Source organism: Mobula birostris, chromosome 1 (assembly GCF_030028105.1).
Source record: "Mobula birostris isolate sMobBir1 chromosome 1, sMobBir1.hap1, whole genome shotgun sequence".
Taxonomy (NCBI): Eukaryota; Metazoa; Chordata; class Chondrichthyes; order Myliobatiformes; family Myliobatidae; genus Mobula; species Mobula birostris.
This window is the reverse complement of record NC_092370.1, coordinates 199,232,997-199,250,689: the sequence shown is the minus strand read 5'-3', so window position 1 is coordinate 199,250,689 and position 17,693 is coordinate 199,232,997. Positions and strand designations below refer to the sequence as shown.

The 17,693-nt window shown below is 39.9% G+C and overlaps 1 protein-coding gene across 2 annotated transcripts in view; it reads left to right on the top strand.

The window, feature by feature from the left end:
* The window catches only part of LOC140202835 (E3 ubiquitin-protein ligase pellino homolog 2), a 147,248-nt gene that overhangs the window by 81,083 nt on the left and 48,472 nt on the right, over positions 1–17,693 (top strand). The window lies entirely within an intron of this gene.

The following is a 17,693-nucleotide window of genomic DNA, read 5'->3' as shown; positions in this document are numbered from 1 at the left end:
CACACATTCTTTCTCTCACTCTCCTTTTTCTCCCTCTGTCCCTCTGAATATACTTCTTGCCCATCCTCTGGGTCCCCCCCCTTGTCTTTCTTCCTGGACCTCCTGTCCCATGATCCTCTCGTATCCCCTTTTGCCAATCACCTGTCCAGCTCTTGGCTCTATCCCTCCCTCTCCTGTCTTCTCCTATTATTTTGGATCTCCCCCTCCCCCTCCAACTTTCAAATCCCTTACTCACTCTTCCTTCAGTTAGTCCTGACGAAGGGTCTCGGCCTGAAATGTCGACTGCACCTCTTCCTAGAGATGCTGCCTGGCCTGCTGCGTTCACAGCAACTTTGATGTGTGTTTCCTGTATTTTCCTTTTTGTTTATGCATGTCCTCATTTTTTTGTTTGAGCAGCTGGGCCTTTTTGGTCGTGGTTACCTTTTTTCCTTCAGAATTATTTTGCCCAGCTTCAATTGGTTACTTTCTATCAGTTTCTTTGCCTCATTCTCATTTCCCACTCTCTCTTCAATAAGATTCAATATTTTACAGTTCTCACTCTTTCAGCTCAACCCCTGCCACCTTCCTACTCTACCATCCTCTCTCTTCCTCATGACCTCTCCTACCATCTTCTCTATCCTGCCCACCCTCCTGTTCTTCCTCTCATTCTTCCACCCTCATATTTTCCTTCTTTACTCTTCCATTCAGTCTCTTTCTTTCCTTTTTCCTATTTCTCTCTCTCCTTCCGTCTTTCTTCCTTATCTCTTATTCACTTTCCATTAATCACCCTAACAGCCAGCAGCCCACTCTTTCACACTCATGTTACCCATTCTCCCTTCCTTTTTTCTGCTTTTTTGTCCGAATTATGACTTTGAAGGAGACCATTTGGCCTGTCATTTGTATTCCAGCTCTTGGAGCAGTCACATTGACCCATTCCTTTCTCACCTGTTCTTTCCCTCTCTCTTGTATTATTGCTTCCTATCTATCCACCCACACTCTTACTCTTACTCTTCCCTGCTCTTACTTTTTCTCTCTCTCTCCACCTGCTCTTGCTCTGTCTTTCTTCTGCCTGTCTTTCCCCTCTCTGCCCTGCTGCTGTTCCTCTCTCTTATCTACTTGCCCATCACATCCTCTCTTTTTCCAGACCACACCATTCTCTTACCTTCCCATCTTCACATACCTGTCTCTTCCCTTCACTCCCTACAACTAGAAACCTCTATCCTCCATCCCTTCTCTCTCCACCACCTGCCTTCACCTCTGACCCCTTTCCTCACTCCTTTCCTATAATTCCACCTCCCCCATTATTCCTCTGTATCACCCTTACAATACTGTATCCTCATCTCCTCACTTCCTCAAGGCATTCCTATACTCTCCCTCTTCTGTTCACTCTCTTCACACTCCTCCATGCCCTCGTTCTCCTATTGACACCTTGCCACAGCACCCTATGCCACATTTAAAATGTGCCTGGTTGCACTTGAAGAACTGGAGCTGCAGGGCAATGAACTGCTAGAAGCTGAGATTAGGAGGGTAGCCCCTTTACAACCATCTCTATGTGGTAAGCTGAATTGTCTCCTTCCATTTTTGAAATTTTCTGTGATTCACTCATCCATCCAATACTTGCTGCTCATCTTTCACCTTGCTACCCTTTTCCATCTCATTTTATACTCTATATCCCACTGTTTCTGATCCTCTTGCCCCCCCGCCCCAATTTATGTTTTTGCTAAACATGTTATCTTTCTTATTTTTGTTGTGGTAAGATTTTCTTCGTATTTTCTGCAGTATTGTCTAGTTAATCTGTATCTCTCCCTATCTATGAACTCTCCTCATGTCATTCTATCTATGGACATCTTAAACTATTTCAGCTTAATTTAAACTTGTTTTGTTATTTCTCACTTAAGTGATTTGTAGTTTGAAAATAGACTAATTTATGTTGCAACATTTGGTCACTTTTAACAATGGCATTTTTTAAAGACATGTCTATTTATCATATACAAAATTCCAAGACAACAACTTGTCTTAAAACAAACCTCCTTTCATGAGTGAATAGCTTTTAGGAATAGCAATAATTTTCACATTTAAAAGTGAAAAATAAGTAGTTGTATATATCAGAAATTTTTTCTGTTTTTAAATTAAAACTGCATGTACTCTGCAGTTTTCTGCATGGATAGTAAATTTTGTTATTTTATAGTTTGGGGACTTTCTCTTTATGATGTTTATTTCCTCAGTTCTGTTGATCACTCATAAAACACTAGGGATTTATTTGTACTCTTTCAGAATGAACTAATTATTGAGTTTCAAATTATGGGAATCTGTTCTTGTTAACAGTTCTCCATCTTCTCCATCATATTTCTTCAATGACTCTTTATTCATAACTATATAGGAGTTACCATTGACAGTTTAATGTAAGAAGGTTTTTGTAAAGTCAATGAAGCTGTAATTGACTTGGATTTTTAAAAAAATTATGTATTTCACAAAAGGCCCCAGTTGAAAGGTAATTAAATTAATTGGGTCTTCTCAATATGATTTTAGATTTTCTTTAAAGTAAAATTATATACAGTGCAATTATTAACTAAATTCTTGCAGTGCAGAATAATTACCTATAGTTGTATTGTGCCTATGAACATACAACTTTATAATAGCAACTTTTTTCCTAGAATTAGATATTGAAATTGAAGTGATTAACATTCTTTGATTTTAGAGAGTATGCAACATAATAGATTGCATACATTACTTAAGAATTTGTTAATATTTTTCTTTGTAATGTGCAATATAGTTAGCATTAGTGAATTACCACATAAGTGCAGAGATCTGTTTTAATATATTGCATTCCCATAGTTGTACTGCACTGAAAGAGGCCCTTCTGGTTACAAATTCATGCTTCCAGTTGCATCAATACACACTAATCCCATTTACCCACATTAGGTCTGCTGCCTTCTATATCTTTATATCTGCTCTACTGTCTCCTTTGGGAGCACATTCCAGATTCCTGCCACACTGTGTGAAAAAAATTCCCCCTCATATCCCATCGAAACCTCCTACCTTTCACGTTAAACTAATACCTCTTATCTTAAGCACACCCAACAAAAGAAAAAGTTTATTGCCATTATCTCCTTAATTCTTTCAGGCTGCTCCTCAGCTTCCTCGACTCCACAGAAAACAAATACAGCCAATCCAATTTCTTCCTTATAACTGAAATGCTGAAATCCAGGCAATTTCCTGGTGAATCTCTTCTGCATTCTCTCCATTCTTCCCATAGTATGACATCCAGAACTGCAAACAAAGCTCCAAAGTATGACCTAATGTTATATAAGGTTTTAACATGATTCCCTGGCTCTTATTTTGTGTGCCAATGCTCACAGAAGGCAAAGAGTGGTTGTAGCCAGGTCATATTCTGCATGGAGGTTGGTGACCAGTGGTGTGCCTCAAGGATCTGTTCTGGGACCCTTTCTCTTCGTGATTTTTATAAATGACCTGGATGAGGAAGTGGAGGGATAGGTTAGTAAATTTGCTGATGAAACAAAGGTTGGGGGTGTTGTGGATAGTGTGGCGGGCTGTCAGAGGTTACAGCAGGACATTGATAGGATGCAAAACTGGGCTGAGAAGTGGCAGATGGAGTTCAACCCAGATAAGTGTGAGGTGGTTCATTTTGGTAGGTCAAATATGCTGGCAGAATATACTATTAATGGTAAGGCTGTTGGCAGTGTGGAGGATCGGAGGGATCTTGGCGTCCAAGTCCATAAGACACTCAAAGCTGCTGCATAGGTTGACTCTGTGGTTAAGAAGGCATACGGTGCATTGGCCTTTATCAATCGTGGAATTGAGTTTAGGAGCCGAGAGGTAATGTTGCAGCTATATAGGACCCTGGTCAGACCCCATTTGGAGAACTGTGCTCAGTTCTGGTTGCCTCACTATAGGAAGGATGTGGAAACCATAGAAAGGGTGCAGAGGAGATTTACAAGGATGTTGCCTGGATTGGGAAGCGCGCTTTATGAGAATAGGTTGAGTGAACTTGGTCTTTTTTCCTTGGAATGACAGAGGACGAGAGGTGACCTGATAGAGGTGTATAAGATGATAAGAGGCATTGATCATGTGGATAGTCAGAGGTTTTTTCCCAGGGCTGAAATGGCTAACACGAGAGGGCACAGTTTTAAGGTGCTTGGAAGTAGGTACAGAGGAAATGTCAGGAGTAAGTTTTTAACGCAGAGAATGGTGAGTGCGTGGAATGGGCTGCTGGTGGATGGTGGTGGAGGCGGAAACGATAGGGTTTTTTAATAGATTCCTAGATAGGTACATGGGGCTTAGAAGAATAGAGGGCTGTGGGTCACCCTAGTTAATTTCTAAGGTAAGTACATGTTCGGCACAACATTGTGGGCTGAAGGGCCTGTGTGGTGCTGTAGGTTTTCTATGTTTCTATGAAGGCAAACATCCTATATGCCTTCTACATCTGTTGCCAGTTTTTGGGATTTACGGACTTGTATCTGAAAGTCTCTCCATTTATGAAAACACCTCAGGGCCCACCTTTTTACTGTACAGGTTTCCCCCGCTATCCAAAAGTAGAGCGTTTCTATGAAACCTTTCATAAGCTGAAATGGCGTAAAGCGAAGAAGCAATCACCATTAGTTTATATGGGAAAAATTTTTGAGCGTTCCCAAATCCAAAAAATAACCTACCAAATCATACCAAATAGCACATAAAACCTAAAATAACACTAGCATATAGTTAAAGAAAGAATGATATGATAAATACACAGCCCATATAAAGTAGAAATAATCTATGTACAGTGTAGTTTCACTTACCAGAATCGGGAAGATTTAGCCAAAACCGCTATGTAGAAAAAAATCGGCACGTACACGCATGCGTGCACATCTGCCTGCGTAAGGCTTCACTGTCATGGTAGTCTTTCTCAGGGTAAACACAAGTTTAAAGCGGCGCCTATTTTCATAAAAGTGAAAATCCTCTTCGGATTTCTTTCGGTTTAGCGAAAACAGGTACTAATGTAGGTCTTTCGTAAAAGTGAAGCGGCGTAAGGCGAACTTTCATAAAATGGGGGACACCTGTATATGTGTGACCCTTGTTTACCCTCTCAAAATGCATCATTTCAGTCTCATCAGGATTAAAGTCCATTTGCTATTGCTCCATCTAACTTTTCAGCTGATTGAAGTTAAGTTATAGCCTTAGGCACCCTCCCCATTAGAGCGGGTGCAGAAGAAATTTACCAGGGTGCTGCTTGGATTAGAGAACATGTATTATGAGGAGAGGTTGAGGGAGCTAAGAGTTTTTCTCTTTGGAGAGAGACAGGATCAGAGGCGACTCGATACAGGGAATAAAGTTATGAAAGGTATAGATAGTGAACGCAGCAGGCCAGGCAGCATCTCTAGGAAGAGGTACAGTCGACGTTTTGGGCCGAGACCCTTCGTCAGGACTAACTGAAGGAAGAGTTAGTAAGAGATTTGAAAGTGGGAGGGGGAGGGGGAGATCCAAAATGATAGGAGAAGACAGGAGGGGGAGGGATGGAGCCAAGAGCTGGACAGGTGATTGGCAAAGGGGATACGAGAGGATCATGGGACAGGAGGTCCGGGGAGAAAGACGGGGGGGGGGGAACCAGAGGATGGGCAAGGGGTATAGTCAGAGGGACAGAGGGAGAAAAAGGAGAGTGCAAGAAAGAATGTGTGTATAAAAATAAATAACAGATGGGGGATGAGGTGGAGGTGGGGCATTAGCGGAAGTTAGAGAAGTCGATGTTCATGCCATCAGGTTGGAGGCTACCCAGACTGAATATAAGGTGTTGTTCCTCCAACCTGAGTGTGATTTCATCTTTACAGTAGAGGAGGCCGTGGATAGACATGTCAGAATGGGAATGGGATGTGGAATTAAAATGTGTGGCCACTGGGAGATCCTGCTTTCTCTGGCGGACAGAGCGTAGGTGTTCAGTAAAGCGGTCTCCCAGTCTGCGTCGGGTCTCGCCAATATGTAGAAGGCCACATCGGGAGTACCGGACGCAGTATATCACCCCAGCCGACTCACAGGTGAAGTGTCCTCACCTACCACCCCACCAGCCTCTGGGTCCAACATATTATTCTCCGTAACTTCCGCCACCTCCAACGGGATCGCACCACTAAACATATCTTTCCCTCCCCCCCTCTGCTTTCCGCAGGGATTGCTCCCTACGTGACTCTCTTGTCCATTCATCCCCCCATCCCTCCCCACTGATCTCCCTCCTGGCACTTATCCTTGTAAGCAGAACAAGTGCTACACATGCCCTTACACTTCCTCCCTTACCACCATTCAGGGCCCCAAACAGTCCTTCCAGGTGAGGCGACACTTCACCTGTGAGTCGGCTGGGGTGATATACTGCGTCTGGTGCTCCCGATGTGGCCTTCTATATATTGGCGAGACCCGACGCAGACTGGGAGACTGCTTTACTGAACGCCTACGCTCTGTCCGCCAGAGAAAGCAGGATCTCCCAGTGGCCACACATTTTAATTCCATATCCCATTCCCATTCTGACATGTCTATCCACGGCCTCCTCTACTGTAAAGATGAAGCCACACTCAGGTTGGAGGAACAACACCTTATATTCCGTCTGGGTAACCTCCAACCTGATGGCATGAACATCGACTTCTCTAACTTCCACTAATGCCCCACCTCCACCTCGTACCCCATCTGTTATTTATTTTTATACGCACATTCTTTCTCTCACTCTCCTATTTCTCCCTCTGTCCCTCTGACTATACCCCTTGCCCATCCTCTGGTTTCCCCCACCCCCGACTTTCTCCCCGGACCTCCTGTCCCATGATCCTCTCATATCCCCTTTGCCAATCACCTGTCCAGCTCTTGACTCCATCCCTCCCCCTCCTGTCTTCTCCTATCATTTTGGATCTCCCCCTCCCCCTCCCACTTCCAAATCTCTTACTAACTCTTCTTTCAGTTAGTCCTGACGAAGGGTCTCGGCCTGAAACGTCGACTGTACCTCTTCCTAGAGATGCTGCCTGGCCTGCTGCGTTCACCAGCAACTTTGATGTGTGTTGCTTGAATTTCCAGCATCTGCAAAATTCCTGTTGTAAAGATATAGATAGACTAGAAAACCAGCACCTTTTTCTCGGGTCAGCAGTGGCCAATACCAGAGAACATGCATTTAAGGTGTGTAAGGGAATGCTTAAGGGAGGTGTCAAAAGGTAGATTTTTTGTTCACACAAAAGTGAAGTGAGGGTGCCTGGAACTCACTGTTGGGGGTGGTAGAGGCTGATCCAATGAGAATACTTAAAAGACTCTTAGCTAGGCATATGGATGTAAGAAAATTGGAGAGTTGCGGGCTGTGTAGGAGGAAAGGGTCAGATTGATGGAGACCGCTTTGCTGAGCACCTACGCTCTGTCCGCCAGAGAAAGCAGGATTTCCCAGTGGCCACACATTTTAATTCCACATCCCATTCCCATTCTGACATGTCTATCCACGGCCTCCTCTACTGTAAAGATGAAGCCACACTCAGGTTGGAGGAACAACACCTTATATTCCGTCTGGGTAGCCTCCAACCTGATGGCATGAACATCGACTTCTCTAACTTCCACTAATGCCCCACCTCCCCCTCGTACCCCATCTGTTATTTATTTTTATACACACATTCTTTCTCTTACTCTCCTTTTTCTCCCTCTGTCCCTCTGACTATACCTCTTGCCCATCCTCTGGGTTCTCCCCCCCCCCCTTGCCTTTCTTCCCGGACCTCCTGTCCCATGATCCTCTCGTATCCCCTTTGCCAATCACCTGTCCAGCTCTTGGCTCCATCCCTCCCCCTCCTGTCTTCTCCTATCATTTTGGATCTCCCCCTCCCTCTCCAACTTTCAAATCTCTTACTAGCTCTTCCTTCAGTTAGTCCTGACGAAGGGTCTCGGCCTGAAACGTCGACTGTACCTCTTCCTAGAGATGCTGCCTGGCCTGCTGCGTTCCCAGCAACTTTGATGTGTGTTGATTGAATTGGTTTATATTGGTTGGCAATAATTGAAACTCCTGTTTGCCTAAGTCATTGATGTATGTCACAAACATCAAGGGTCCAGCATTCAAACATCCTTCATAAGGCTAAAATGCTCCATATTATCACTGTCTCTCTCCCTGAACTCTCCATCTATTGTCTCTTTCTGCTGGTGAGTGTTGATGTAAGTACAGTGGATTCTGGTTAATTGGGATATCGGTTAAAAAACTAATCAAGAAAATAGCTGGGATTTCCTTTATTTATTTAGGACACTATGCCACTTAAATGGGGCAGTAGACTGTTGCCGAACACCAGTTGTGTGAATTGTGTGGACTTGTGTGGCTGTTAAACATTGCACCATGCTTAGAGCAAACAGATTTTAAATAGTGTTAGTTACAGGTGTTTGTATTCAAAAAGCAGTTATTTTTGTCACTGATGGTTGGTGAGAAATAAGCTGAAGGCAATTCAGAACTGTTCTGCTCACTGCATTTTCGAGCATCCAAGCTTGGTGAAGACAGAATGACCAGGAATGAAAATGAAACGCTTTCACTACTTCAACAAGTTAGAATCTATGAAGAATTTAAAGGTATTAACAATCATCCTGAATGTTACAATGAAAATGAAGATTTGGAGGATACAGTCGTCGAAAGAATTGTACGAGGGCAGTCCATTATCTGCATTGATTTTGTTCATTTAGTCAAACGAACATGGCAGCTTACACTGAATGAATTCCTCCATTAATAACTATTAAGAAGTAATAGTAGCATTGGTAGTTTTTAAATTTATTTTGTATTTTATTTAAATACATAATTTGTTTCTCAGTTAAATGGTAGTTTATCTTTTTTATACCTTTGTAACTATTTCCATAAAACTTTAGCTAATTGGGGCAGCCGCTTAATTGGGCTAAAATATACTTGGGCTCGATGTGTCCCAATTAACCTGAATCTGTTGTATTTATCTAGGACTTTTATCCACTTTACCTGGCTCTAGGCAAAAATTGCCCCTCTGATCCATAAGAGGACTTAATCTTTCCTGGTTACCCTTTTGCTTCCAATACACTTACAAATTCTGTAGGTTTATTCTTAATCTGTATGCCAATTATACTTCATAGCCCTTTTTGCTCTCATAATTTCTTTTATTTTAAGTACGCTCCTACACTGTCTATATTCCTTAAGGAACTAACCTGTTTTTGGTTACCTGTATCTGTCATATGCTTCATTTATATTTATATTTTTCATCAATATCTTTAATCATTTAGGATTGCCTAAGTTTGCTGCCTTTACCTTTCAAACTTATAAAAGATGTTGGCCCTGAACTCTCACTGTTCCCCTTTTAAAAGACTGTATTATATTGTTTTGCCCACAAGCAGCTACCTTCAATCTACTTTTTGCAAACAAGAGAAAATCGGCAGATGCTGAAAATACGAGAAACACACACATAAAAAATGCTGAAGGAACTCAGCAGGCCAGGCAGCACCTATAGAAAAGAGTACAGTCGATGTTTCAGGCTGAGACCCTTCAGCAGTCCTGCTAAAGGGTCTCGGCCCGGAACATCAACTGTACCCTTTTCCATGGATGCTGTCTGGCCTGCTGAGTTCCTCCAGAATTTTGTGTGTGTTGCTTCATCTACTTTTCTCAGGTCTTGTCTTGTATTACCTGTATATTTTTGACAGTACAATTTTTAATTATGATTTACAAACAAGAACGTTTATTTCTCGATGCTATGCTCAAATGAATTTATGAACTGTCAATATAGTTTTCAGTTGGAGAAATGATAAAGGATTGTATTTTGTTTTTCAATCAGGCAGCAATTTTCTGCAATTACGTATGTACAATTAGAAATAGAAATGCAAGATGTTATATTCCTGCAAAAGGTTCACAAAAGTGATCTTCCTACTTGGTTTAATATTCGGATACTTCAGAAGAAGTTAAGTTTCTGCACTTATTTCATAGATGCAGACTTAGCTTGTAATTTTTTATAAACCTCTTTAACAGTAGTACGTCTTAGTAACTTTTGCATAAATACAATGGTTTTGGCACTAATGTTTAACTCCTACAAGAGCAGAGTTATTTTACTGTTTGTGTTTTAGTTATCATTAGAAATGTTTTCTTTCCTTTAATTTATTGCTAGTTGGTTTTTCTTTTCTCTATTTCTTTCTGTACCTGATTTATAATTGATATTCTAACAGGCAGTTCCTGATGTAGACACTGCATAATTATTTAATAATTCTTGAATTTGATAAGTTGAGGAAATATGCAGTTTCTTGCCGTGTCATACTTGTCACTGCTGTCATGTCCTGTTAAGAATGTTGTATATATCAGATGATTGTTTGACAGGAACACATTATGCAAAACCCCACAGAAAGTTTATGGGAAACCACAGGTCTGCTCGGACTCTTGATGTTTGTGGCTCAGAGCAAAGTCCAGCACACTGCAGTTCTTAAATGAAAATAGAACTAGAAACTGACAACATTTCTGAATTTTGTGATGTTACTGCCGAAGTATCCATTGAACAAAGTTGGAACGGCAATATTAATCACTTCATATGTGATCTTTCAATAAATTGGGAGCTTTGTTTTAATTTAATTTCCTTCATTTATCATTACATGTTCAGCCTCTTTCTTCCTTTAAAGTTGGTACTGAACTGTCTCACAGCTCTGTGAAATTTAAAGGAACAATATGGAGATAATACAATTTACATGATAGGGGAAAAATGTTTGGATGTGGGCCAAATACTGAAGGTTGCAGAACAAATTAATGAGGCGGTTAAGAAAATGCCTAGAATATTTGCTGTGTAAAGGGGGTCACTGAATTAAAAAAAATTATTATATTATGTCTTTACAGTTTATTGTTTAGATCCCATTTGCAGTATTGAGCTGGATTTTGTGGTTGTAATGACAGTAAAAATACCAGTACCAGCAATCATACAACCATGTAACTGGCAGTAATTATGTGTAGTTAAACTAGAAGCTGAAAATTGGTAATGCCCTTTATTTCTTCCCTTCATTAGTCAAGATTATAGAATATAGTGGCTTCCAGTTAATTGGGCCATCGGTTAATTGGGGCAGCTGTATTTGGGCCAACTCGTCAAGAACAAAAACTAATCAAGAAAATAGCTGGGATTCTCTTCATTTATTTGGGACACTATGCCATTTAATTGGGACAGGAGAGTGTTGCCGAACACTTTCCAACTAACATTAGTCGCGTGCTTTTGTATGCTTGTTAAACACTACATCATGCTTAGGGCAAACAGTTTCTAAATAGCACCAGTTGCGTGTGTTTGTGTTCAAAAAGCAGTGGTTTTTGTCATAGATACTTAGTGAGAAATAAGCATTGAGACAATTCAGAACTGTCTTGCTCACTGGGGTTTCAAGCATTCAGGCATAGAGATGCCAGAAATGGGTGGGAGTGAAAATGAAACAATTTTGCTACTTCAACAAGTTAGGAACTATGAAGAATTTGAAGAGTCGTCTTGAATGTTACAATGAAAATGAAGATTTACAAGATGCGACCATCGAAAGGATTGTATGAAAGCGGTCTATTATCTGCACGAGTGTCTGTGCTGATTTTGTTAATTTATAGTCAATCAAAGAACATGAATTAATTCCTCTGTCGATAGCTGTAAGGAACTAATACACAATTTTATAGTACTATGGTAGTATTGATGGTGTTCTAATTTGTTCTGTTTTAATTTAGTTACATAATTTGTTACTGTGTTAAACAGTGGTTATACCTTTTTAAGCATTTCCATGAAACTTCAGCAAATTTGAGCAGCTGTTTAATTAGGTCAAAATATACTAGTCTCGATGTGATGTGCCCCAGTTAACTGGAATCCACTGTATGAGACCAGGAAGTTGTACTAGAGAGGAATACAATACTAGCTGTATAGCTAGTATTTCTGGTCATTTCTGCAGGGGAGATGTGGTTGCACAGGGATGGTGCAGAAGAGATTTACAAGGGTGATACCTGGATTGGTTAGGTTGGAATTGTTTTCTCTGGAATAGAAGCTGAGGGGAGACTGAATTTAGGTGAATTAAAATATGAAATACCTAGTGAGAGTAAATGGAAGGGTAATTAATATTCCCTAGCCCAGGGGTCAAAATTAGAAAGTATTCATCCGATATAATTGGTAGGAGGATTAGAGGGAGAATGAAGAATCATGCAGGACACTTGACCAAATTCTGGAAGACAGTAATAGGGCTGGATAGCTTATGTTGGGTTAAATGTTTTCCATGTTTTAACTTTATATGAATCTGTGTTGGATATTTATTGGCAGAATTGTAAGATATTTATGTTGAAAACTAAGCATCTTATGTCTAAATTTACACCCTGTTGTAAGATTGTTCCTGAGACATATAGTGGCTATAAAAAGTATTCACCTCCCCCCCCCCCGAAGTTTTCATGTTTTATTGTTTTACAACATTGAATCACAGTGGATTTAATTTGGCCTTTTTGACACTGATCAACAGAAAAAGTCTCTTTCATGTTAAAGTGAAAATAGATCTCTACAAAGTGATCTAAATTAATTATAAATATAAAACCAAAATAATTGATTGCATAAGTATTCGCCGCCCCCCCCCCGCCTTTAATATGACACACCAAATAATCACTGGTGCAGGCAACTGGTTTTAGAACTCACATAATTAGTTAAATGGAGATTTGTTCTTAGAGACCTATGTGTAGTCAAGGTGTTTCGATTGATTATAGTAAAATTACACCTGTATCTGGAAAGACCAGCTGCTGGTGAGTCAGTATCCTGGCAATAACTACACCATGAAAACAAAAGAACACTCAGTGCAACTCTGCGAAAAGGTTATTGAAAAGTATAAGTCTGGAGATGGATACAAGAAAATTTCCAAGTCACCAACTATCCTTTTGAATACAGTTAAGTCAGCCATCAAGAAATGGAAAGAATATGGCACAGCTGTAAATTTGTTTAGAACAGGCTATCCTCAAAAACTGAGTGACCATGCAAGAAGGGGACTAGTGAGGGTGGTCACCAAGTTACGTGTGCCAACTCTGGAAGAGTTACAAGCCTGAGTGGCTGATACGCGAGAGACTGTGCATACAACTGTTGGTCGGGCGCTTCACCAGTCGCAGTCTTATGGGAGAGTGGCAAAGGGAAAGCCATTGTTGAAAAAACTCACATGAATTCTCGGCTAGAGTTTGTCAAGAAGGCATGTGGGAGACTCTGAAGTCAGCTGGAAGAAAGTTCTTTAGTCTGATGAAACCAAAATCAAGCTTTTTGGCCATCACACTAAATGCGTAAGCTAAACACCACACATCATCAAAAGCTCACCATTCCTTCCGTGAAGTATGGTGGTGGCTGCATTACGCTGTGAGGATGCCTCACTGCAGCAGGCTGTGGAAGGCTTGTAAAGGTAGAGGCTAAAATAAATGCAGCAAAATACAGGAAAATGCTGGAGGAAAACCTGATGTAGTCTGCAAGGGAACTGTGATTTGGGAGAAGATTTGTTTTCCAGCAAGACAATGACCACAAGCTTAAAGCCGAGATATGCAAGAATAGCTTATAAACAACAAAGTTAATGTCCTGGAGTGGCCAAGTCAGAGCCAAGACCTCAATCCAATTGAGAATTTGTGGCTGGACTTGAAAAGGAGTGTTCACTCATGATCCCCATACATCTGACTTGAATAGCTTGAACAGTTTTACAAATAAGAATGTGGAAAATTGCAATGCCCAGATGTGTAAAGTTGATGGAGACTTATCCACGCTGTTATTGGTGCCGAAAGTGCATCTCCTAATTACTGACTCGAAGGGGGTGAATACTTATGCAATCAATTATTTTGCATTTTATATTGTAATTAATCTGTTTTCACTTTGACACAAAATAATGTTTTTCTGTTGATTAGTGTAAAAAAAACCCAAATTAAATCCACTAGAACAACAAAACATGGAAACTTTCAGGGTGTTGGGGGTGTATAAGGAGCCATACAGTGCATAACAGATTAGTTCCCTTGAGATGTCCGGGGCTGATGTAGAGATGTTTTACTGTTTACTGCAATTAATCATGCAGTAATTAATTATTAATTAATCATTAACTAATGCATGATTAATTGCAGTAAAGAGTGAGATGACTTTGCATTAGCTGTGGCAACAGTAGTTTTCTTCTAAGATCTTCATATCATAATCAAGTTGTTAAGCAAAGAGTAACATGAAGGACTGACATTGTAGAGCTGTTGATTAGCTGCTAATTTTAATCCTTTGCACACACACTTAAATACTTATTTCAAAGGATTGGCAAATGCTACTTTACATCACAAATCTAATAACTCTAGCCCTTTAATGAAGCAAACAACTTCTCCTTGATTAGGGATAGTTACTGTATATTTCTTATATCTGGCTTCCCTCAAGGGCCCTGTTTAGCTAATTATTTAAGATAAGCCTATATTAACTATCAACCTAACCAACTCAACTGTATTGACAGCAGAGTCTGTCTTTCCCTTATCTGCATCCAAGCTAGTGTGACAAGTTCCTTAATTTCTGAGTAAAATATCATCTGGCTTTGTTTGGATACCAGATATTGCATTTGGAGATGTAAAATCATTTGTTGAAGCTTATGAGGAATGCTAATTCCTTTGCTTGTATATTACGTCCTTCTCTGTCCACAGTGTCTTGAATATTATTAAAATATTATGGAATTGATATTTTCATACAGTGAATATCCTATTTTATCTAACTGTTGTTGTACCAACTAACACACAGCTTAATTTTCAATACATAATAATGAATTGAAAACTTTAACTTAGATGCCCTAACGTTTGATAGAAAAATCTGTAGCACAAGATTACAATTGAGCTGAATATAGATGGGTCTGTTGGGAGTTGGAAGAGATTATGGAGGAGGGAGAGAGAGTGAAATTGTATTGGTTGTAATAGATTTTGGTGGTCTGGTCCATTAATGGTAGGGAGGTTGACAGATTAGTGAGAGGCTTCAAAGCAACCAAATATTCCTACTAAGAGTGTTATTGAACTAACAAAAATTGTGAAACCAGGATTATATTTAGTGGCATTAAATAGGAATAGAGGCTGTTTATAAAATTAAATTTCTGGATCTGTTAGTTACTGGAAATGTCAGTGTTTATTGCCCATCCCTCATTGGCAATAAACACTGGTAAATTTGGTAAATTGGTAAATTTGAGCCATCTTCTTGAAACACCTTGAAGACATCTTCAAGTCATGTTGCAGCTGTATAAAGCCACATTTGGAGTATAGTGTTCATTTCTGATTACCACATTACAGGAAGGATGTGGACATTTTGGAGAGGGTTCTGATGAGACTCACCAAATTGCTGCTTGTACTAGAGAGTATTGGTACTCATTTAATCTGGTAAATGAGACCTTGAATGCACAAGAATGCATGAAGCTGCAGAGTAGTGTACTCAGCCCAGTATATCACAACATATCCCTCCCTACCATCGATAAAAAACTACATGAGGCACTGACTCAAGAAAGTGGCATCTATTATCAAAAATCTCCACCATACCATCTTATTGCAGATCAAGCAGCATTTGTGGAGGCAAAGGGATAGTCAATATTTTGGGTTGTAACACTGTATCAGGACTCTAACTCAGTCATTGGAGCAGTGCATTTTGTTACTGCTACACAGAATAGACACTGGTGCAGAAAATGAATGTGTGGGGTCAAGGCCAGTCATGTGACCTAATTTGTCTTTAATGATGTTGACTATCCTTAGAGGTTTGGTTCTGCACCCATACAGCCAAGTGGAAAGATTCCATTATCCTTCTGACTTGTGCCTTGTAGATGGCAGAGAGGCCATGGGCTGTAAGGAGGTGAGTCACTTGCTGCAGAATACTGAGTTTCTGACCATTATAACCACAATATTTGTATAGTTGGTCTGATTGGATTTCTGGTCAGTGGTAATCTTCACATACTAATAATAAGGCAACTCGCGATGGTAATCCATTGAATGTCAAGGATAGATTGTTCATCATTGTCTTGCACTGTTGTACTGAGAATGCCATTGGCCACTTCTTAGCCTATACCCAACATTTTACCTCATGGAGGTATGAGCTGCTTCATGCGTTAAGGGATTGTGAATAGAATTGCCATTAGCCGCAGATGAAAAGTCAAAGATTTTCCTGAATCCTTGCCTTTTTGGTTAACTTCCATACCTAGTTATTTATAACACAGGTGATTAGCTGATCCAGCTGGCTCAAAATCAGCTTTTTACTCCAGGTAAAAACACACTGTCCCCTTGGTAGTGGTTGTGATACAAAATTATTTTTAGGTCCTTCTAATAGTGCAGTTTGAAACAACGTATGTGTCAAACTGTTGACAAATGCATTATTAATTATTGTGCCATTTTGAACCCAATGCTGTTTTAATGTGAACATAATCTCCAGAGGGACACTGAAGCTAGTTTTATTTAACAAAAATCAGCAGCAGGCATCACATTGAAACCCTTTTGGAGGAAGACGCTTGTTCAATCAATACTACATGACGTTTTACATGCTGAAGATCAAAGGAAAATTCTATATTTACAATGTATCTACGATGCTTCCCTTGGATTACATATAATTTTTACTCCTCCTTCATCACCCCACACTCTAAATACCCAAGATGAATGTTAATCAGCAGTCTGGTTTTCAATTAACTGGAGTCCACAGTTTAAGGAAACTATTGTCCAATCTTGCATTTTAAATTTAATCTACAATTCACATTCAGGTCTAAAGATTGGTTGCTGAAGTTAATCTTTTGCTGTTATCCTAATTCCAGAATACGTCCTAACACATGTTAAAACTTTGTATCTTGGAAAAAGAAGACTGTATTGATGCTAATCAATTTTTTTTTGCAATATCCTTGATACTTTAGGTTCTATGATATGTCATCTGAGTGCTACTGGACTGGAGATATAGCAGGCTGTGGGTAAATCAATACAAGGGGAGAAATCTATGTGAAATCTATTCAGAACTGTTTTGCCTGAAGTAACCAATACACAACCCTTGTGATGGTCGAGTGCTGTCATCATATGACGACATCTCTTTTTGCATTACCTTATGTTATCTTGCCAAAAGGATAGATTCAGATCTAATCTAGCATCTTAAATTTGCACATAAATGAGCTGCAGTAAACAATGCTCTAAATCTATTTCACTGCCTGATACATTCCACATTCTGCTGCAAAAGGGAAACCAATACTTTTTCAGTAAGTTGATCATCCATGGAACACATTTGAAGTACCTGTAAATGAGATGCCATCCCAGTAAGGCTACAGTACAGGAGTACGTGCATACTGAGCAGCACACTGTGTGTAGAGCCGTTGATCCAGTGGATCAGATTAAAGTTCTGCAGTTCAGGCAGGTCATGAAGACCGGTGGTAACTAAATAGCTAACGTGAAGGGACGGTTTCATAGATATATTATTAATGATATGACTAACCTGTCTAACCATCTTCAGGCAAAAGATAAAGCATTTCATCCTCCTGTTGAGGCTCACTATTCACAGCTGCAAGTCTTCAGTCAATTTGTCATTCAATTATATAACAAGAAACAGTACATGTATTTAAGTAAATGTAAGATTCAGCTGTTTTACAATACCTTGCAAATACAGCTTTTAGTATTATTTTATAATGCTAATGTGAAGAGGGTATTCTTTAGAGTATTCTATTACATTTCAGTGGCATGAATTGTACCTGACCAATTGAAACAAACTTATGAAGTACAAGTCTTTCCAATTGTACAGTTGGTTAAGTTTTGGCAAATGTAATAAATG